Source organism: Peromyscus californicus, unplaced genomic scaffold, assembly GCF_007827085.1.
Source record: "Peromyscus californicus insignis strain IS unplaced genomic scaffold, ASM782708v3 Scaffold_19__1_contigs__length_69161282, whole genome shotgun sequence".
Classification (NCBI taxonomy): domain Eukaryota; kingdom Metazoa; phylum Chordata; class Mammalia; order Rodentia; family Cricetidae; genus Peromyscus; species Peromyscus californicus.
In genome coordinates this window covers 55,978,836-56,002,188 of record NW_026294491.1, presented here as the reverse complement: position 1 = coordinate 56,002,188, position 23,353 = coordinate 55,978,836, and positions in this window count along the sequence as shown.

Sequence of the window (23,353 nt, the reverse complement as noted above, 5' to 3'; positions counted from 1 at the left end):
GCCCTGGACAGGGCACTTATTTGAAGCTTAGTAAGCACTGAGCATAGACTCTCGTTCAAGTCTTCAATAATCTCTTCTAAAAATATTTGAGAGATTGGGACCACTAGAAGGAAATGGAGGAAAGTAATGGTGTGTGGGTATTCTCAATTTATATTATACAATGATACAGAACTTTGAAAGAATATTATTAAATATTTTATTAGTGTGTTCTAATTCTAATAATTGGCATTACTTTGATAATACACACATAGAATACAGTTTGATCATATTCTTTTTCCCAATTGCCCACTCTTCTACTTCTTCCCACCTCCTACTGGTGCCCTCCTCTTTCTAAATAGTCCCCCTTTTACTTCATGTCTTTAAAAAAAATTCAGATTCTGTATATGAAAGAAAGCATATATGATTTCCTTCAAGTCTTGTTTATTTTGATTAACATTATGACATTTTATTCCATTCACATAATAATTTTATTCTTTGTATCTAAATAATACTTTATTGTATATGCATATTGCATTTCTTCCTTCCTTTCTTCCTTCTTTCCTTCCTCCTGCCGTCCCTCCTCTCTCTTTTTTCTCTCAATCTCTCTTCTTCCCTTCACCCCCTCTCTCTTTGTCTGTTTGCTTTTGCATTTTATTTATCGTGTGTGTGTGTGTGTGTGTGTGTGTGTGTGTGTGTGTGTGTGTGTGTGTGTACACTGTGTGAAGGTCAGAGTACTGCTAGTGGCAGGTGATTTCCTCCTATATGTGGGTCATCAGATTTGACAGCAGGCCCTTTTACCTCCTGAGTCCTCTCACTGACCTCCATTTCATGTTTTCTTTATCTATTTACATATTTGTGGTGCCTAGGGTGAGTTTACAACTCAGTTATTACGAATAATGACAACAAACATGGGAGGGATGGTAACTATTACATTCTGACATTTGTTCCTTTAGGTGTGCATCCAGGAGTGGGTAGCTGTATCATATGATCTTGCTATAGAGCCCACACTGGACTTAAGCTGGCAACCTTCCCGTCTCAGCCTCCGGAGTGCTGGGATTACAGGTGTGCACTACTTGTCTGTTTGCATAAACTTTATTGAGCCTTTACTTCTCAACTGACACAGAAAAGCATGATAACAGCACAGCATATAAGTAATTGAATCACTTGACGGATACTGAGTATGCAGCCCCTGGTGTACATTGAAGGTCCAGTATCTGCCATCCATCCTTTTCCTTTCACCCACCAGCTCTCTGGTTTGTGTCTTCATTCTTTTCTGAAGAGGACCCTGTCTTGTTGTTCCCCCATTTGTCAGCTTTCTTTGTACTTTCAACCCGAGAGAAGCTCTCTCTAGCTCAGTTGCTCAAGAAAGAAATGCACATTTTTTTTCCTTTCTGCATCAGAACTGTGAAAAGGAAATTGGTTATCCGGCTGCAGTGACTAATCTTCTGCACATTGTTTCCTTGATGGCATTTCCTCTCATTTGCTCACTTGGTGCTGCCATGGTTCATGTTGAGTTTATCATTTTGTCTTTGTATCAAACCAAAATTCTTGAAAGTGAGTATGTTTCCTTTTTTCTTTCTTTCTTTCTTTCTATCGGGGACTAGGGGGGTCCAGCCCCTCGATAGTCCCCTCCCAGGGTCCGGGAAGAATCTACAACCAGCTGATAATTAATCTTTGATGAAAAGAAATGAATCTATGTACACGAGACTCCTTAGTTCATACACTTTATTATTTTTTGATAGTTCTCTCTCTACACAGCTTCTATTCTGCTCTCATGTCTAGCTCCTTTCTTGCCTAATTTCTCTGTATTTATCTACTGTCCCCTCTAGGTTCTATCTTAATTCCTTCATCTAGTTCTGTCCCTTCTGGATTCTCATCTATCTAGTTCTTTCCCCTATCAGCTCCTCTTCCGTCTCCTTCTCTCTCATCTGGCTCTTCCTCATCTTGTTCTTCCCCATCTGGCTCTTCCTCATCTTCCATTTCGTTCCTCTAGTCCTCTCTTCTAGCCCTTCAATCTAGTTCTTCCCCATCTCAGTTTGTTCCTCTCAAGTTCTTACCCATCTAGTTCTTCCATTCTCTTTTCTCTTCTCCCTCCTGTGCCCTGGAAGTCCTGGTATATATAAGGAGGGTTCGAGCTAAATTGTGTAAAGCTATTACTTAATGTCCACCTCTCCTAGGCTGTGGCTCCTTGTGGAATTTACCTTAAGTCAGGAGACTTGCCTGTGGGCTGCTATCATTGTTAGTCCTCTGAAGTTGGGCGCCCCCCTGGGTGGTGTCTCCTTGTGGAATTTAAGTCAGGAGACTTGCAGGTGGGCTGTTATCGTTGTTATCTTCGGAAGTTGGGCACCCACCTGGGTGGTGTTTCCTGTAGTCCTTGAAAGTGGCTAAGGGAGATAATCTGATTCCAGAGAAAGCCTTTCCTGATGCTGTTCTCCAAATACCTGGAATGTGTATGTCCAGAGAGTGATCAGTCCACACTATTAGCCCTTCTTAGGGAAAAGTCAATTGGGAAAACTATGAAGGCACACGTGATTTTCATAACAGAATACAGCTGATACATAACAAGCCAAGTAACACCAAAAGCTCCTTGGGATTTGGCTTCCTCTGGAGGAATTCCCTGATCCCTCCAGGTAGTGACTTTGCCATAACTAGCTGAGTTCTTACGATATATTCCTGTGGCCTGCAGCATCTTTCTTTCTTTCTTTCTTTCTTTCTTTTCTTTCTTTCTTTCTTTCTTTCTTTCTTTCTTCTTTCTTTCTTTCTTTCTCTCTTTCTTTCTTTTTTTTTTTGAGACAGAGTTTCTCTGTGTAGTTTTGGTGCCTGTCCTGGATCTTGCTCTGTAGACCAGGCTGGCTTCGAACTCACAGGGATCTGCCTCTCGAGTGCTGGGATTAAAGGTGTGTGCCAGCTCTGCCTGGCTCCTTTTTACTTTTCATTTTATTTATTTTTTGTTTTTGAGAAAGGATTTCACTTTGTGTCCCTCGCTGGCCTGGAACTCTCTGCGTAGACCAGGTTGGCCTGGAACTCACAGAAATCTTCCTGTCTCTGCCTCTTGAGTTCTAAGTACTGTGACTAAATACATGCACCACTGACACTTGCTTTCCTTCTGAGAGTCTATGATGTTGGTACATTACCTTTGTTACTGGTCTCTGGCAAAATTCTGGAGCACCACAGCCAAAACAATTTTGGCGGTAGACTGCATATCACAATGTTACACTTCAGTTGCTATACTAGTTCACAGCTGTGAGTGTGATGACACTAAGTCTTATATATCCTCCTAGCAGATCACTGAACCTGGTTGTGTTCTCAGGAGTACCTGGGAAACAAATGCTGAGGATGTGTGCTGGCAGCCTTAGGGCAGGCGAAGAAGAAAGATGAGTGGGGGGGGGGGGAGGCATGTTGTGATGAAATTTTTGTTTTGATACTTCTTATATGTAGCCAAGGCAGAACTTGAACTTACTATGTAGCCCAGGCTGGTCTCAAACACATAATCCTTCTTGCCTCAGCCTTCCAAGTGCAGGAATCACAGACATGTGCCATCATATATTACTAAAGCTTAGAGATTTGAAATGGAAATATGATGTATTTTTACCTACCTAGGGCTATCATAAAATAGACACTAGTATACTTACAGTAGAGACATAACAACTGCTTTAAGCTGTTCTTGTTTACATTGGTACTGTAAGTACTTCTGGCTTATATTTAAACCGGGGTTCTGTTTTAAAAATGTGTGCGTCAATATTTCCATACTGTTACATTTTGTGTCATGGGAGTTTAGCAAACCTTTTGTTCATCACATTCTCAATACAAGACTTCACCTGTTAGATAGTAAAGTAGATGTTCATAAAACACAGGATCCTTACTCTCCATTTCCCCCCAAACCCTATTAAAACAACAGATCATTGTTTTGAAAAAGTCTACAGCTTTTATAAATATGCCATACAAGAGTGGTGTTGAGATTTTGAACATCACCCAGATCATCAAAGTCCTTATTTGTATTTCCTCTCAAATTTCTTTTAACATCTAGTCATTTTCCTTGTATGATTTCTTGTGTTATATATATATATATATATATATATATATATATATATATATATTCATTATCATGTTACCACTATTAATATCCCTGGTAGTTTTGTATTTTTATTTCCTATTAATGCCTCACGATGTAAAAATAAACTAATTTCAACTAAAACTAAAAAGACATGCACCACTGTGCACAGCTACTTTCCATTTTAATGTTTAATGCCTCTACCCAAAGTGCTTAGCACAGGACTCAGCTCTTAATGAATATTTATCAAATTAGTAGTTAGGTTAAAATTGAATGAATGATGCATTTCACACTTTTTGAAGAGTCAATCTTAGTAACATTGAATTGAGAGGAATCATGTGACTACATAAAACAAATTCTGCCATTGTATGGGTGAAGACAGTGAGCACAAAGAGATCAAGAGACCTGCTAAAAATATTGTTAGCTATTTATTTTAGCACGGCTGCAAAACCATGGTTTAGTGGCAGGATACTAAATATTTCTCACACATAGCTGCAAGTCCCTCTAATTGGGAAGACTTTGGACTGCTAGATCTCAGTCTCAGATAACCTCATTTGTCAAGCAGTGATAAAAATCTCGATCAAGTCTTGAACATTTGGACAGTTTAAAAGAGGCAGCTATAGCCACAAAATAAAAAATAGCACTTCTTTGTACAGAATATACTTTGTGCAGACAATACTGTTATTTATTGTGGCCATACTGTGATTATTCAATGTTACACGTGAGGAAATGGAGGCTTTAAGTAGTTGAGTGATCTGATCAAGGTCAGTGAGAGGATTCAAGTTCACCTGATTTGAATGCTCCAGATCTCTATGACACTTTGCTAGATCCCACTCCTAATGATAAACACATCTGGCTCACATCTGGCCATGATTAATGTAGCACCTGGAGACTGATTGTGACAAGTAACAAAGAAACATGGCCATAACTGTTTCTTATTGTTACTCTGAATGCGTAGGCTAATTGCTGTATATTATCGGTATTATTTCCTGGCATATATGTATGTCAGTTAAGGAAGCTATGTGTTTCATGTTTTGACTATTATTAACTCTCCAAAAAGAGGAATGAAATCTCTGACCATAACTTTGTATGTATTCTCAAGCCTCCGAGTCAGAGAGGGTAAATGTTAGCTGCCAAGAACTGGCATATAAAATGACAGGGACTGGTAGGAAGAAACGTAGGGACATCTTGTCCATGCCTTCATGGATTCTTCCTCCATGCGTGACTGTATCCTAACCTTGTAACTCCAGCCACACTGAAATCCATAAGAGGTAGTCACAAGACACGGTCAAACATGGAGTCATGGGAGGTCACAGAACTGCCTGGACATAAACTGGTGGACTGAAAAGTTTCAGGGCTAAATGTGGTGACTTAAGTAAAGTTGTCCAACTGTTGTTTTCATATTTTTTCTTTTTTCATTAAAAAATGTATGCAAGTGATCCCAAAGTTCTTCTTGCACTTCCTTTTTATGCTTTAAAATGATGTCATACTGCTACGGAGGTCATTTTGATTATTTATTAACGTGGACAATGTCTACTCACTGCCATCTCTCAAACACTGTTTTCTGTATCATGAGGTGTGTCCAAAAGCTTTTCTTCCATGAGCTCCAAATATTATACTTTGGTAATGGTGTTTTGGGTGTAGAAAAAGTCTGAGGCAGCAGAGAGACTAAAATGTGACTTTTGACAGACTTGAATTTGAATTTAAATTCTGCCTTTTCTTAGGTCACTTGTGATAAAGTACTCAACCTGTCTGTGGCTCAGTTATATAATATGATTTGTCCTTAATCATAGTTATCAAAACTGAAATATATAAAAATAATGTGATTAACTGGCCAGTTGTCAGCCTGTGTTAAGGTCTGGAAGTGTTCTATAGTTTCAGGGCATTGAGTAAACAAATTCCCAACTTAAAACATTTTTGACTCTGCATTGATTCTTAAAATAGCATTGAATCTGCATCTTGGTAGGTTGTTTATTACATGTTAATTCAAATGTGCAGTAATTATTATTATTATTTTTATTTTTTGCTTTATTATTAATCTCTCTCTTTCACTACATCTAAGACTGTATAAGTCATAGAACTCTTACTTTTTCATTTAATGAACTACTTCTGTAAATTTCCTATATTATTTGTCTTACTGTGATTTTTGTAGCTAACTTAGAGACATGTACATGGTAGGCAAGCACTTTTAACTGAGCTGTATCTGAGGCAGGCTATCTGTAGGGGACTAGGATGTCAAGTATTGTTAAGACTGGAAAGTGTAATTAAAGTTTGGGTTTTCCAGTAATTTTTAAATGTGAAGAATATACCCTGTTACTCACAGAAGTAAATTATCAATAAGCTGGACTTCTGTGTATATTTGTTTAGCCTTGATGAAATACCTACAAGTGTAAAGGTTTTCTTTCTTGTGAATTTTAACCTAATTTCATTAATATAAGGACACTGCATAGTCTATATAAGCTCGACATTCAACAGCATCTATCAAATTAAAAACAGATCAATATAGTAAAGTGAGATTTTTAATTATAGTGATTATTATAAAGAAAAGAGAGGGATTATTGCTGCAATAAGAGGAGGGACTATTGAAGTAGGAAGAATGCTTTGACTAATGGTGTACAGATGTTAAGTAACCAGGCCAGAAAGAGTTGGGTGTATAGGATAAACCAGTAGAAAGATTGAAAAGTGGGTCAGAATGTTTGTTTGCTACCATGTGCCAGAATGTTCTCTGGAGAGGTTTTATGTTAGAACTGTATGAGGAGGAGCCACAGTTTGGAGGAAGGACAGGGGGATTATTCTGATTGATCAGTGACTTAGCAGTTCAGCTATTCATTTGTGTGGAGGGAAATTTGGTGGGTATGTGCCTGGCCTTGTCATAGGTCAGCAAAGGGCCATCTATGAGGATTATATAAGTCACAAAGGGAAAGATTTAAAACAAAAAGAAGCCGTTATCTGGAACACAAAGGGTGAAGTGTTCTCCTTTATCCTCACTGTTCTTGTGTGGCAATCTGTAAAATTGAGATTCAAATCCCTGCAATCTAACCTGGGGCATGTGAGAAGCATGTTAAAAAAAAAAACACAAAACAATAAAAAGTAAGTAGGGAATGAAGATCCACGTGTGGGTGGGTGTTTATTTACTAATCTTGTGTACTGACTGGAATAGTCTATCTTCTGTCATCTAAAACTTCATAAAAGAGGCATTATTTGAAGGCAATGCCTTGTTTCAAACCTTTAAAATCTTTAAAGGTGATAAAGAAATCTGACTAGAAATCTAAATTAGATGCCTTTTAGGCTTGTGTGATTACTGTCTTAGCTAAGAGTTTCTAATGCTGTGACAAAACATCATGACCAAAAGCAACCTGGGGAGAACAGGACTTATTTCAGCTTACAACTCTCAGGTCCAACGCCATCACTGAGGAAAGTGGATCTCCAAGGCAGGAGCTCCACGCAGGAGCTGAAGCAGAGTCTATAGTGGAATGCTACTTACTGGCTCGATTCCTATCGCTTGCTCAGCCTGCTTTCTTAAATGATCTAGGACCAGCTACCACAGTGGACTGGACTTTTCAACATCAATAATTAATGAAGACAATACTCCACAGACTTGCCTGCAGGCCAAGTTTATAGAGTTATTTTCTCAATTAAGATGCCTTCTTTCAAGATATGTGTAGGTTTGTATAATGCCACAAATCATTGATAAGAGTTAAGTCCTATTTGCCTGACTCCATGAAGTCCAAATAACTGCGAGCCTGTGCCTGGGTTTCTCTTGGCTTTATCCTGAGAACATACACCCCTGTCCAAGTATTATTTAATTTGTGTCCTTTTACAATAACAAAATATGGCTGCCAATACATTATCTTTTCCACACTGTGTCTTTCTAACAACTTAATTGAATGTTAGAATGATCTGGATAACCCTTAAACTTAGTATTTTCTGGTGCATGCAACATAGCAGTTCTCATTCTTCTTAACTACACTAATAGAATGTAAGCATTGTATTGACTTTTGAATTTTGTACAATTCATTTTGATCATACTCACCATCCCCCAACTCTTCTAAGAACTCTTCTAAGATCCACTCCCCCATTTTCTTCCCACCCAACTTTGACACAAAAATCTTAAGTAATCATTATTTAAGAATGCATAATGATGCCTGAAAATCCCTCCTTTCCTTCCTTCCTTCCTTCCTTCCTTCCTTCCTTCCTTCCTTCCTTCCTTCCTTCCTTTCTTGCTCTCTGTATCTCTCTCTTTCTCTCCTTCCTTCTTCTTTCCTTTCTTTCTTTCTTTTCTTTTCTTTCTTGCTCTCTCTATCTCTCTTTCTCTTTCTCTCCTTCCTTCCTTCTTTCCTCTCTGTACCCAGGACTTTTTGAAGACATTGGAGAGTCTGTTTGGAATGTCAAAATCTATATGCCAGCTGCTCTAATTCAATATAGCAATTTTCACATCCACTCTGAAGGGAACAAATACACACAAACCCGTTCCATAATGCAAATGCAAGAGAAAATATGGTAATGTCACTACCTTCTGTTCTTCTGCCACAAACTGTAGTTGTTTAGCTTTCTTCACCCCTTTTCATTTCTTCTTTTAACAAGACACTCATTTACATATCCAACAATTGGGCAGGGAGGATATAGGCACAAGCCTGGTGCTGTGTGTGCCAAAGTGTAAAGTGGCATTCACACAGGGAAGCCTGATGCAGATGGTGAGGATCCATCTTGACTGAGAATGAGGCAGTATTAGTGATGAACGATCTGTCTTGATCAAATAATTATCATCAGAACAGTAGGAGCCATGTTTATATTGAAGATATGAGCTTCATTATAGAAAACACTAGAATGAGTTCTACAGTGCTGGACTTAATTGAGACATATTTGCATGCACTTATAGTTTTTAATAGCATTAGTTCTGTTGTGACATATGCCTTAGTAAAAACCATTGTGTCATGGAAAAATCACACAAGACAATGAAGAGTTTATGGAAGAACAAAATTGGAACCCAAAACACAAATATTTCATCAGGGACACACACACACACACACACACACACACACACACACACACACACACACACACTCAAACATCCAAGATAGAGACCTAATAAAGGTGGTCATATAATTTATAAATAACATGGATAACAGATTCAAGAATTAGAAAATGTAGACCTTTACCTTACAAAGGGCCTAAAATTTTTTTGCATAAGTAAGCATCAGAAAGATTGCAACTTTGGAGTCATTTTGAGGTTGATGTCACAAAACACCTGACAAATGCCATTCAAAGAAGGAAGGTCTAATTTGGTTCATGGTTTGGGAGGATATAGCCTGGCATAGAACTGCAAGCTTGGTGGTGGGAATGTGAGGCAACAGGTCATATTGTGCCAGCATTCTGGAAGCAGAGGGATGAATGCTGGTGATCAGTTTGTTTCCTTATTTCCCCTTTGTATTCTAGGCACCTCGGCCATTGAATGGTGCTGCTCACATTCTGGGTGGGATTCCTACAAGCAAATCTTCTCTGAAAGTACCATATCAGATAAGCCTAGAGGTGTGTCTCCCAGGCGATTCTAAATCAAGTCAAGCTGACAACGAAGATGAACCATCACAGAGGGTGGCTTGAAGCTAAGAGGTGAGCATCAGATGAGGTATGTGTAGACAGATGCTTCTTTCCCACACACCAGTTCTTAAATAACCACTCAGAGGCTTAATGTTACTTATAAATGCTCAGACTTATTACTAACTAGCTCTTACACTAAAATTAACTCATAATTCTTATCTATGTTTAGCCACACAGCTTGGTACCTTTTCTCAGCACATCATTCTCATCTTGCTTCCTTTGTATCTGGTTGGTGACTCCTGACTCTGACCTTCCTCTTCCCAGCATCTTTTTTTTTCCATTTTTCTTTATTAAGAAATTTTCTACTCACTCCACATACCATCCACAGATCTCCCCTCCTCCCTTCTCCCACCCCCAGCCCTCTTTCCCAAGCCACCCCGCATTCTCACATCCCCCAAATCGAGGTCTCCCATGGGCAGTCAGCAGAGCCCAGCACACTGAGCCTAGGCAGGTCCAAGCTCCTTCCCACTGCACCAAGGCTGTGCAAGGCATCACACCAAAGGCACCAGAAGCCTGCTCATAGACTAGGGAGAGATTTTGATCCCCCTGTCTGGGTGCCCCCAAACAGTTTGAGCCAAACAACCATCTTCTGTATCTAGAGGGCTTAGTACAGTCCCATGGGGGCTCCACAGCCACCAGACCACAGTTCATGGGCTTCCACTAGTGTGGCCAGTCATCTTTGCACGTCCTCCCATCATGATCTTGATGTTCCTCACCTGCAGAATCCCTTCTCTCTCTCTTCAATTGGATTCCTGGAGCTCAACCTGGTGCCTGGCCATGGATCTCTGCATCTGCCTCCATCAGTCACTGGACAAAAGCTCTATGATGACAGCTAGGTTATTTGCTAGACCAGTCACCAGAGTAGATCAGTCCAGGCACTCTCTGCCAGCAGACCAAGGTGGGGTCATCCTTGTGGATTCCTGAGAGCCTCCCCAGCAGCCAGCCTCTTCCTATTCCCATGATGTCCTCATCTATCATGGTATCTTCCTCCCTGCCCTCCCACTCTGTCCCTGTTCCAGCTTGACCCTCCCATTTCCCTATGTTCTCATCCCCCACTCCTCGCCCTCTGCTACCCCCCACACACCCAGTCCGCTCATGTAGATCTCATCTACTTCTCCTTCGCAGGGTCATCCATGTGTCCCTCTAGGGTCTTTCCCTGTTAGTTAGCCTCTCTGGAGTTGTGGGTTGCAATCTGGCCATCCCTTACCTCACATCTAGTATCCACTTATGAGTGAGCACATACTATGTTTGTCCTTCTGAGTCTGGGTTACCTCACTCAAGATGATATTTTCTTTTTTTTTAAAAATATTTATTTATTTATTATGTATATAGTGTTCTGTCTGCATGTTTGCCTACAGGCCAGAAGAGGGCACCAGATCTCATTACAGATGGTTGTGAACCACCATGTGGTTGCTGGGAATTGAACTCAGGACCTCTGGAAGAGCAGCCAGTGCCCTTAACTGTTGAGCCATCTCTCCAGCCCAAGATGATATTTTCTAGTTCCATCCATTTGCCTGCAAATTTCATGATATCATTGTTTTTTACTACTGAGTAGTACTCCATTGTGTATATGTGCCACATTTTATTTATCCATTCTTCAGTTGAGGGGCATCTAGGTTGTTTCTAGGTTCTGGCTATTATGAATAATGCTGATATGAACATAGTTGAGCATGTGTCCTTGTGGTAAGATCAAGCACCCCTTGGGTATATGCCCAAGAGTGGTATAACTGGGTCTTGAGGAAGACTTATCCTCAATTTTCGGAGAAACCGCCATACTGATTTCCACAGTGGCTGTACAAGTTTTCATTCCCACCAACAGTGGAGGAATGTTCCTCTTGCTCCATATCCTCTCCAACATAAGCTGTCTTTAGTGTTTTTGATCTTAGCCATTCTGACAGGTGTAACATGATATCTCAGAGTTGTTTTGATTTGCATTTCCCTGATGACTAAGGATGTTGAGCAATTCCTTAAATGTCTTTCAGCCATTTGAGATTCTTCTGTTGAGAATTCTCTGTTAAGCTCTGTACCCCATTTTTAAATTGCATTCAGTATTTTGAAGTCTAGCTTTTTGAGTTCATTATATATCTTGGAGATCAGCCCTCTGTCAGATGTGGGGTTGGTGAAGAACTTTTCCCATTCTGTAGGCTCTCGTTTTGTCTTATTGACCATGTCCTTTCCTCTACAAAAGCTTCTCAGTTTCAGGAGGTCCCATTTATTAATTGTTGCTCTCAGTGTCTGTGCTACTGGTGTTATATTTAGGAAGTAGTCTCCTGTGCCAATGCATTCCGGGCTACTTCCTGCTTTCTCTTCTATCATGTTCAGTGTAACTGGATTTATGTTGAGGTCTTTGATCCACTTGGACTTGAGTTTTGTGCATGGCGACAGATATGGATCTATTTGCAATCTTCTGCATGTTGACATCCAGTTATGCCAGCACCATTTGTTGAAGATGCTTTCTTTTTTCCATTGTGCACTTTTGGCTTCTTTGTCAAAAATTATATGTTCATAGGTGTGCGGATTAATGTCAGGGTCTTCAATTCGATTCCATTGGTCCACATGTTGGTTTTTATGTCAGTACCAAGCTGTTTTTATTACTATAGCTCTATAGTAGAGCTTGAGGTCAGGGATCATGATGCCTCCAGAGGTTGTTTTGTTGTACAGGATTCTTTTAGCTATCCTAGGTTTTTTGTTTCTTCATATAAAATTTATGTATTGTTCTTTCCAAGTCTGTGAAGAATTGTGTTGGTATTTTGATGGCGATTGCTTTGAATCTGTAGATTGCTTTTGGTAAGATTGCCATTTTTACTATGTTGATTCTACCTATCCATGAGCATGGGAGATCTTTCCATTTTCTGATATCTTCTTCAATTTCTGTCTTCAGAGACAAAGTTTTTTTATCATACAGGTCTTTCACTTGCTTAGTTAGAGTTACCCCAAGGTATTTTATATTATTTGTGGCTATTGTAAAGGGTGATGTTTCTCTTATTTCTTTCTCAGCCCATTTATCATTTGTATATAGGAGGGCTACTGATTTTTTGAGTTAATCTTGTATCCTGCCACCTTATTGAAGGAGTTTATCAGCTGTAGGAGTTCCCTGGTAGAATTTTTGGGGTCACTTGTGTATACCATCATATCATCTTCCAATAATGAAAGTTTGACTTCTTCCTTTCCAATTTGTATCCCCTTGATCTCCTTTTGTTGTCTTATTGCTCTAGCTAGAACTTCAAGTACTATGTTGAATAAGTATGGGGAGAGTGGACAGCCTTGTCTTGTTCCTTATTTTGGTGGAATCGCTTTGAGTTTTTCCCCATTTAATTTGATGTTGGCTGTCAGCATGCTGTAAATTGCCTTTATTGTGTTTAGGCATGTTCCTTGCATTCCTGATCTCTCGAGAACCTTTATCATGAAGGGATGTTGGATTTTGTCAAAGGCTTTTTCAGTATCCAGTGAGATGATCATGTGTTTTTTTTTTTTCTTTCAGTTTGTTTATATGGTGCATTACATTGACAGATTTTCGTATGTTGAACCATCCTTGCATCTCTGGGATGAAGCCTACTTGGTCATGGTGGATAATTTTTTTTGATGTGCTCCTGGATTCGGTTAGCCAGTATTTTATTGAGTATTTTTGCATCAATGTTCATGAGGGAGATTGGTCTGTAATTCTCTTTCTTTGTTGCATCTTTGTGTGGTTTGGGTATCAGGGTAATGGTAGCCTCATAAAAAGAATTTGGTAATGTTCCTTCTGTTTCTATTGTGTGGAACAATTTGAAAAGTATTGGTATTAGTTCTTTAAAAATCTGGTAGAATTCTGTGCTGAAACCATCTGGTCCTGGGCTTTTTTTTGGTTGGGAGACTTTTAATGACCATTTCTATTTCCTTAGATGTTATTGGTCTATTTAAATAGTTTATCTGATCTTGATTTAACTTTGGTATGGGGTACCTATCCAGAAAATTGTCCATTTTTTTCAGATTTTCCAATTTTGTGGAGTACAATTTTTTGAAGTATGACCTGTTGATTCTCTGGATTTCCTCGTTGTCTGTTGTTATGTCTCCCTTTTTATTTCTGATTTTATTAATTTGGATGCTCTCTCTCTGCTTTTGGTTAATTTGGATAAGGGCTTGTCTATCTTGTTGATTTTCTCAAAGAACCAACTCTTTGTTTCATTGATTCTTTGTATTGTTCTCTTTGTTTCTATTTTATTGATTTCAGCCCTCAATTTGATTATTTCCAGGCATCTGTTTCTCCTGTGTGAGTTTGCTTCTTCTTGTTCTAGTGCTTTCAGTTGTGCTGTTAAGTTACTAGTGTGAGATATCTCCAACTTCTTCATGTGGGCATTTAGAGCTATGGATGTTACTCCTAGCACTGTTTTCATGGTGTCCCGTAAGTTTGGGTAAATTGTACATTCATTTTCATTGAATTCTAGGGAATCTTTAATTTCTTTTTTATTTCTTCCTTGACCCATTGAAGATTCAGTTGAGCATTATTCAGTTTCCATGAGATTGTAGGCTTCCTGTAATTTTTGTTATTGTTGAGATCTAACTTTAAGCCATGGTGGTCTGATAAGATACAGGAGATTATTTCAATTTTTTTTGTATCTGTTGAGATTTGCTTTGTGACCAAGCATGTGGCCGATTTTGGAGAAGGTTCCATGGGGTGCTGAAAAGAAAGTATATTCTTTTGTGTTAAGGTGGAGTATTCTGTAGATATCTACTAAGTCTATTTGAATCATAATGTCTGTTATTTCCCTTATTTCTCTGTTAAGTTTCTGTCTGGCAGACCTGTCCATTGGTGAGAGTGGGGTGTTGAAGTCTCCCACTATTAGTGTATGGGGTTTGATATGCAATTTAAGCGTTAGCAAAGTTTCGTTTACAAAGTTTGGTGCCCTTGTATTTGGGGCATAAATATTCAGAATTGAGACTGCATCTTGTTGGATTTTCCCTGTGATAAATATGTAGTGTCCTTCCCGATCTCTTTCAAGTGATTTTAGTATGAAGTCTATTTTATTAGATATTAGGATAGCTACACCAGCTTGCTTCTTAAATCCATTTGATTGGAAAATCTTTTCCCAGCCTTTTATTCTGAGGTAGTGTCTGTTTTTGAAGTTGAGGTGTGTTTCTTGTATGCAGCAAATGGATGGATCTTGTTTTTGTATCCATTCTGTTAGCCTGTGTCTTTTTATAGGTAATTGAGACCATTGATATTGATGGATATTAATGACCAGTTATTGTTAATTCCTGTTATTTTTTGGTGGTAGTGTTGTGTTTCCCTTCTTTGGTATTTGTTGGTATGAGACAATCTATTGCCTATGTTTTCATGGGTGTATCTAACCTCCTTAGGTTGGATTTTTCCATCAAGTGCTTTCTGTAGGGCTGCATTTGTGGAGAGATATTGTTTATATCTGGTTTTATCATGGAATATTTTGTTTACTCCATCGATGTTGATTGAGAGTTTTGCTGGGTATAATAGTCTGGGTTGGCATCCATGGTCTCTTAGTATCTGCATAACGACTGTCCAGGACCTTCTGGCTTTTGGAGTCTCCATTGAGAAGTCAGGTGTTATTTTTATGGGTCTGCCTTTATATGTTACTTGGCCTTTTTCCTTTGCAGCTCTTAATATTTTTTCTTTATTTCTGTATATTTAGTGGTTTGATTATTATGTGGCAGGGGGACTTTTTTTTTTTTTGATCCTGTCTATTTGGTGTTCTGTAACCTGCTTGTATTTTTATAGACTTTTCCTTCTTTAGGTTGGAAAAGTTTTCTTCTATGATTTTGTTGAATATATTTTCTGTGCCTTTGAGTTGGTATTCTTCTCCTTCTTCTATCCCTATTATTCTTAGGTTTGGTCTTTTCATGGTGTCCCGAATTTCCTGGACATTTTGGGTCATGACTTTGTTGACTTTATTGTTTTCTTTGACTGATCAATCTATTTCTTCTACCATATCTTCAACGCCAGAGATCCTCTCTTCCATCTCTTGCATTCTGTTGGTTATACTTGCATCTGTAGTTCCTGTTCATTTACTCAGATTTTCCACTTCTAGCATTACCCCAGTTTCTGTCTTCTTTTTTGTCTCCATTTCAGTTTTGAAATCTTGAACTGTTTTCCTCACTCATTTAATTGTTTTCTCTTGGCTTTCAAGGGATTTACTGATTGCTTCCCATTTTTTGTTTGACTTTTTCTCAATTTCTTTAAAGGAATTTTTCATTTCCTCTTTTTAAGATCTCTAATATCTTCTTAAAGTCATTTTTATAGTAGATATCTTCTGTGTTGAGATGTTCAGGTCTTGCTGATATAGTTTCTGATACAGCCATATTGGTTTTTATGTTGTTGACTATATTTTTGCACTGGCATCTACCCATCTCTTTCTCCACTTGGTGCAAGCAGTGTCTGTGTCTGAGGGAACCTCTTTTGGTCTGATTGATACTCTTGATCCAGTAGGAGCTCTTGGTCTAGTTGATGCTGATGGGCTCTTTGTCCCAGGGAGCACCTCTTAGTCCAACCAGCACTAGTGGGCTCTGTTTCAGGGAGTAGCTGCAGTCTTAGCACGTGGTAGATGGTGGTAGTTCTGACCTGTGTGCAGGAGGTCTGCCTGCCAACTGGCCTGAAACTTGAACTCTTAGTCCAATCTGGTGCTAGTGGGCTCTGTCTCAGGGAATAGTTGCAGTCTCCAAGGGTTAGATGGGATTTGGGGGAGGTGGGGCTTGGGTTACAGGGTCTGATGGGGGATGGTGGTAGTCTGACCTATGTGCAGGAGGTCTGCCTGCTAACTGGTCTGAAACTGGGACTGCAATGGGTGGTGGTGTAGGGGTGCAGGATTGTACCCCTGGGCCCAAAGCCTAGGGGCTGGGGAGTTCGAGTATGAGGATAAAGACTCACCTCTTAGTCAAGTTGGTTGCAGGCAGGCTCTGTCTCAGGGAACAGTTGCAGTCTCCCCTTCCCAGCATTCTTAGTTTGGTTGCCCACTTATACTTCCTGCCTGGCTACTGGCCAAGCAGAATTTTATTAAACCAGTTCGAGTGACAAATCTTTACAGTGTACAAGAGGATTATTTCATAGCATTTTCCCCTTTTGTCTAATTAAAAAGAATGGTTTTATCTTTAACATAGTGAGACAATATACAACAAAAACATTTATTAAGTAAGAGATACAGTAACACTATCTAATCCATTTGTAAAATTCTGGAAAATATTTAATCTTATCTTGATAAGTCCAAAATTTTGTATCTAATTTACTTTCTATTATTATTATTTTTTTTTTGGTTTTTCTGAGATAGGGTTTCTCTGTATAGCTTTGCGCCTTTCCTGGGACTCACTTGGTAGTCCAGGCTGGCCTCAAACTCACAGAGATCCGCCTGGCTCTGCCTCCCGAGTGCTGGGATTAAAGGTGTGCGCCACCACCGCCCGGCTTACTTTCTATTATAACTAAGGAAAAGTATAATCATAACTATTCTGTCTTCAACACTATCAAAGAACCAAGAAAGGTGAAATGACAGGGACCTCAAACTGCCTGGATAGTTACCCAAAGTTCCTCTGCAGCATTGGGGCATCCAACTCTGGCCTACAGGCCTAGCATGTCTGGTAGACTTTATTGTGAAGCAGGGAACTTTGAAGGACTGACCTACCTTGTCTTGGAAAGGTTCAGCAGTCACCTTTTTTGTATCCTGCTGGTCCAGTTTGAACAGTAACTGTCAGTCATTGAGGCAAGGGCAGTTTTTTTGCCCACATGGCTATTATTTTTACCATAAAGAAAAGAAACTTCATATGAAATTTCTTTGATGACCATCATCCTCTTTGAAGTAATTAGCTGCCAGGATCAGATGTGTCTCACTGCTGAGAAAAGTCTAAGTTCTTAAAACATTTTAAATGCCATATTTTGTAAGTCTTTGAAATGTTTAAAGATTGCCTATCTATTTAAAATATATTTCTGTATGACCTTGAAAATATACTTAACATGACTGTAAGTTTGCTGTTATAGATTCTATTAATCTGTTTTTCTTAATTATATATTACATTTTAAATGAGCTACATAAGCATAATACCCTAAACAAGAGTAGAAATATACATACAGTATAATGAAATTAACTTTAAATTTGTATCAATAAACCAAAATCCATACTAATATAAAATATGTAAGATTACTAGTTGTTTTTTGGATTAAAATAGATTCAATAGTCTACCCTTTTATCCTCCATTTTTATATCTCCCCTTTTCTTTTCAGAACAAGATCCCTGAATCTAATCCCCTTTGTTTAGCTTTTTTTCTGACCATTATCCGTAATAACTTGTAACGAATCCCCCTAAATGTTAATAAACATTCATAATTTAGATTTGGGAATGTGGGCATGGTTCTCTAGACTACTTCCTTTTGATTGGGGGTGCTGGTAATCTTTGAGGGATGTAGAAGTAAACAACTGTCTTATTAAATAAGAAACACAGAGCCAATACAGAGATAAAAGCCAAGAGGTCAGAGCAATAGCTAAGAGCTATACCCTTCACTATCGTGGTGGTCCTACCTCTCCGAAAGAGAGCTAGTTCCTGTGTGTCTGTCTTTATAAATACTTTCTGTTCTGCCTTTTCATTGGTTGTAAACCCAACCACATGACTGCCTCATCACTGCCTGTCTGTACAGACCTCCAGGTCTTCTTTGGTTAGTATTGAGATTAAAGGCATGTGTCTCCAGTGCTGGATGTATCCTTGACCACACAGAGATCTACCTAGCTCTGCCTACCAAGTGCTGGGATTAAAGGTGTGCACCAGGCTTTTGCTATGGCTTGCTAATATGTCTGACCCCTGGGCAACTTTATTAACACACAAATAAAATCACATTTCAGTACAAATAAAACATCACCATAGAGGGACCCTGAGAAAATTCATGATTATGGTCAAGTCTTGAATGGAGAATTCTGTGAGGCTGGATTATCTCGACCAGCAGTTTTAAAGCCATTCTGAATGCAGAAGTTGGAGGAAACTGTAACACAGAACTGAGAGGAAACTGCAACAGAAGTGCTTTGAAATGTTGGATCATCTGGGCCATCTGTTCCCATTGAAGACCTTTTGGGGTTGATCAAACCTGATTTTTCTTAACAGAGAATAACTCCACAGTCTCTAATTTCCCATGGAAATAAAAGCAGAACCTCTTTCCCAAAGTAACACATCCTTTGACTTAAATTTTGAAGTCAAGATATTTTTAAAATATATAGGTTAGATTAATCCAGCAACATTTATAATCAAATGTCTCTTAGCAGCTCTTGCTCCTTCCTCAGCAGTGAAACAATTAAAAAACAACACAATAACGTACAGTATCCAGACTCTCTGTGTATTTTCCATCTTTATTTGGCTTATTTTAGCTTTTTATTACTCTATTTATTTTTTAAGGACTTTCTATACCCTTTTTCTTGTTTCTCTCCCAAGCCTATGTATATATTTAAAGACACTGTAACCTACTTAGACTTTTTTTTGTTTGATTATTTGTCTTTTTGTTTTTTGTCTGAATCTATCTTTACTGCATATCTCTATCTTTTTCTGCCCTCATACTCATTTAAAATACTCAGTGGGCATGGCTAGGACTAAAGCAGCCACCAAGTGGCATGCTCTACCCAGCTCCTTGGTCTGTAAGAGCTTAGCTTCATGGCAGAGGTACTGGTAGGAGCCACATTTACCACCCCAATTCTGGGGAGTTTTTGAATCCACACTGTCATCAAGTAGAGTGCTACTTGCTGCTCATAAACCCCATTTAAGTGTTTAGTAGCAGGATCTCCTAAAAGAGCTGTCTGCACAAACCAGGAATCTTAATCTTAAAACTGTGCCTCTGATTACCACCAGCAAACAGAACTCATCCAAAAAAAATGCTACTACCAAGAAGCCTTTCTTTTGTGTGTTTAGAACCCTTTTTTAAAGGTTCTCAGATTTTATATGGAAATTCTTGCTAAATGTTTGGACTCCATGTGTAGACAGATGGTTCCTTCCTGTCCACCAATTCCCAAATAATCACTCAGAGGCTTAATATTACTTATAAGTGTTCAGCCAGTAGCTCAGGCTTATTACTAACTAGCTCTTACACCTAAAATAACCCATAATTCTTATCTATGTTTAGCCACACAGCTTGGAACATTTTCTCAGTACAGCATTCTCATCTTATTTTCTCTGCATCTGGTTAGTGATTTCTGACTCCACTCTCCCTCTTCCCAGCATTCTTAGTTTGGTTGTCAGCCTATATTTCTTGCCTGACTACTGGCCAATCAGCGTTTTATTAAACCAATTCAAGTGACAGATCTTTATAGTGTACAAGAGGATTATTCCATAGCAGGTACATGCAAAATGAATTGAATCAGGGGGTAGAACTTAAAGGTGTGTGTGTATACATACATAATATATGTTTATATTTTATGTGCCATCTTGTTTGGCTAGATGCAGTTTTCTGTGTTCAGCTTTTCTTTCTTTCTTTCTTCCTTTTTTTTTTTTGGTGTGTGTGTGTGTGTGTGTGTGTGTGTGTGTGTGTGTGTGTGTGTGTGTGTTTCAGACATAGTCTCTTTATATAGCCCTGGCTGTCCTGCAATTCACTATGCAGACAAGGCTGGCCTCAAACTCACAGAGATTTGCCTGCCCCTGTCCCTAGTGCTGGGATTAAAGGTGTACACCACCACCACCAGCTATTTTTGTTTCTTTTTAAGAAGCTTCTCTAACCTGCATTCATGTACATTATATGGTTACATACCACACTGTCACAGAAGATATAAGCAGTGCTAACAGTTGCCATGAGCAAATCAAAATCTCTCTTCCACAAACCTCTTTTTACAGGAGTCCATTGTCCTTCCAGATGCAACATTTGCCACTCTCTGATTGACTTTCTATGTATTTACTTATACATAGAAATACATAAATATATTTGTATAGATACATCATTGATTTTAATGTAAATACTATTACGTGATTTAAAAAATTAGTTCTTTGAGATTTTTTTGCACCAATTTAAAAAAACAAAATCTAATATGTGTAAACACAAATTTTGTTATACTTTCCCCCCTTAACTTGTCAATTACACTGGGAGAAATTCACATTTTTGAAGCAAATGTTGTCATAGCTGCCATTTTCTCTATGAATATTTAGATAGTCTGAACTAGTTGTAGCTGAAAACATAGGAATATAGGTTCACATGTTTACATCCTCTATTTCTGACAACAGAATAGGACCAAGAAGAACAAACACCACAATGATAATGAGCACATACATCTTTACATCCCCAGAGGTAAGTGCCACTTGAAGAACTGTTAAAGAAATGGCTGATTCCAGAGCTCACCTGGGCAAAACACCAGACAAGCACATAAAGGGAAGATGTAGAAAGTGTCATAAACAGGTGTATATTGTTCAAATCAGGGATAATTTCATCTTCACAACAATTTTATTATGTTTTGTTAAGAACTGAGTAAGAGCTGGGAATAGGTTTGGAGAGATGGCTCAGAGGTTAAGAGCACTGACTGCTGCTCTTCCAGAGGTTCTGAGTTCAATTCCTCATAACCACATGATGGCTCACCACCATATATAATGAGGTCTGGTGCCCTCTTCTGGCACGCAGGCACACATGCAATTAGAATACTGTATACATAATACATAAATCTTAAAAAAAAAAAGAAGAGCTGGGAATGATTGCATAGGTCTTCAATCTCAGTACTAGGGAGGCAGAGGCAGGTAGATCTCTGTGAATTCGAGGCCAGCCTGGTCTGTAAAGTGAGTTCAAGGCCAGCCAGGGCTGTTACATAGAGAAACCACGCCTTGACCACACTGAGCGACTTGCAAGGGAAGAGGCAGTGACACAGGGACTGTGAGCATTTCCCATTACCTCCCCACAAAGTCATAATTACAAAGACAAAGCAAGAAACGGTTGACTTATTGTGAATGTATGCATGCATGTTTGTGTAGGTGCTAGTGTGGGAATGGGTACATGTGCACAAGTGTGCACACATCTGTGGAGGCCAGAGTTCAAGACTGGGTAACATTCCTCAAGCAGCATCCTCTTTTTTCTTTTTTCTTTTTTTTAAGATTTATTTATTTATTATGTATACAGTGTTCTGTCTGCATATTTGCCTGCAGGCCAGAAGAGGGCACCAGATCTCATTACAGATGGTTGTGAGCCACCATGTGGTTGCTGGGAATTGAACTCAGGAACCCTGGAAGAGCAGCCAGTGCCCTTAACTGCTGAGTCATCTCTCCAGCTCCTCTTTTTTTTTTTTTTTTGAGATGTGATCTCTCATTAGCCTTGAGCTCAGCAAGCAAGTTAGTCTGGCTGGCCAGTGAGATCCAGGGATCTACCTACCTCTGTCTCCCAGCACTGAGATTACAAGAGTGTGCTACCACACATGGCTTAGGGGGATAGAACTCATGTCTTTGTGCTTGTGTGACAAGTATTTTACTATGTTGCCTGACCAATCTTCTCCAAACAAGAAACTTTAAGGTAGAGAGAGAGAAAAAAAAATCAACTTCATCAGTGTTCAAAGAACAACCATTAATGATGAAACAAGTTCAAAGCCTGTTCCATCCAAGAGGATGCAATTCAGTGCAGAGTCTCACCTTTGCAATATTGGCATTAATGTCGCATAGCGTGAAGGCAAGTTTTGGGGAAACACCAGATAAATCCAAACTGGAGACACTGTAAGTGGCCTGAAGTTTTCAAAAGTTTCAAGGTCACGAAAATCAGAAAAATACGGAAGGAACTGTTAGATGTTGAAGGACTGAAAAGCTGGATACCTGGGGGAGGTGGAATGGCTTTGTGAATAAAGCCATTTGCTGGACAAGCCTGGGAACCTCAGTTCAACCCTCGATTTCACATAAAGGTGGAGGGAGAGACTCCACAAAACTGCCCCCTACCCTCCACAAGTGCCCTGCGGCACATGTGCACACCCACATCATATACTACATGCACAATAATGATTACTTGGGATCCATCATGGGAGTGAGAAACAGCTCCTCAGTTGTGTTTTTCGGGTGGTAGTGAGAATTTTGATCGTTTGTGAGGCTCGGGAAGGCTCGTCAGGAACATTTATTCAGACTTGCCTTCTATAGGACTCGTACAGTCTTTTGCTATTGAAGAACACAGAGATCTTTTTCTTCAGCTGGTAATCCAGAAGACTTGTAACCTGGGACTGGGCAGATATCTGACTTATTAGGAAGAGAGTTCTTTTGTTCTTCACATTGTTTTGTGGTTGTAGTTGTTTGAGTGAGGGGTTTGCTTTGTAGCTCAAGCTGGCTGAGAACTCATGATCTTCCCACCTTGTCTCTTGAGTGCTGGGATTGCAAGCATGTGCCACCATCCCAGGTTGCCTCCCTAACTGCCATTCAAGGTACCTCAGCAGTGTGAACTTGACCTCCAGGACATAGCTACATCAATAAACTCTGCCTAAAGCAGGTCCCCCACTACACACCAGGGAAAATAATTAAAATAGGCTAATGTTTATTCTGAATAAAACTAATTGGAACAAAGTAGAAGTTTTGAGAAAGCCCCCAACCCCAGCTCATTCAGCAGCTCTTTCTCATCTTCTGCAAAAACCAGCTTAAAGCCTATGGAAACAAGAGCTGGGGAACACTGATGATATCTAAAATTTCACAAACTTGTTTGAAATTGCATCTAATAATAATGGGTCAGTCCTTCAGATTTAGTCAAGAACAAAGAATAACAAAGGTTTCCTGAAACCGATCACCTAAATAGATCTTGAAATTTTATTCAAATCTATGTACT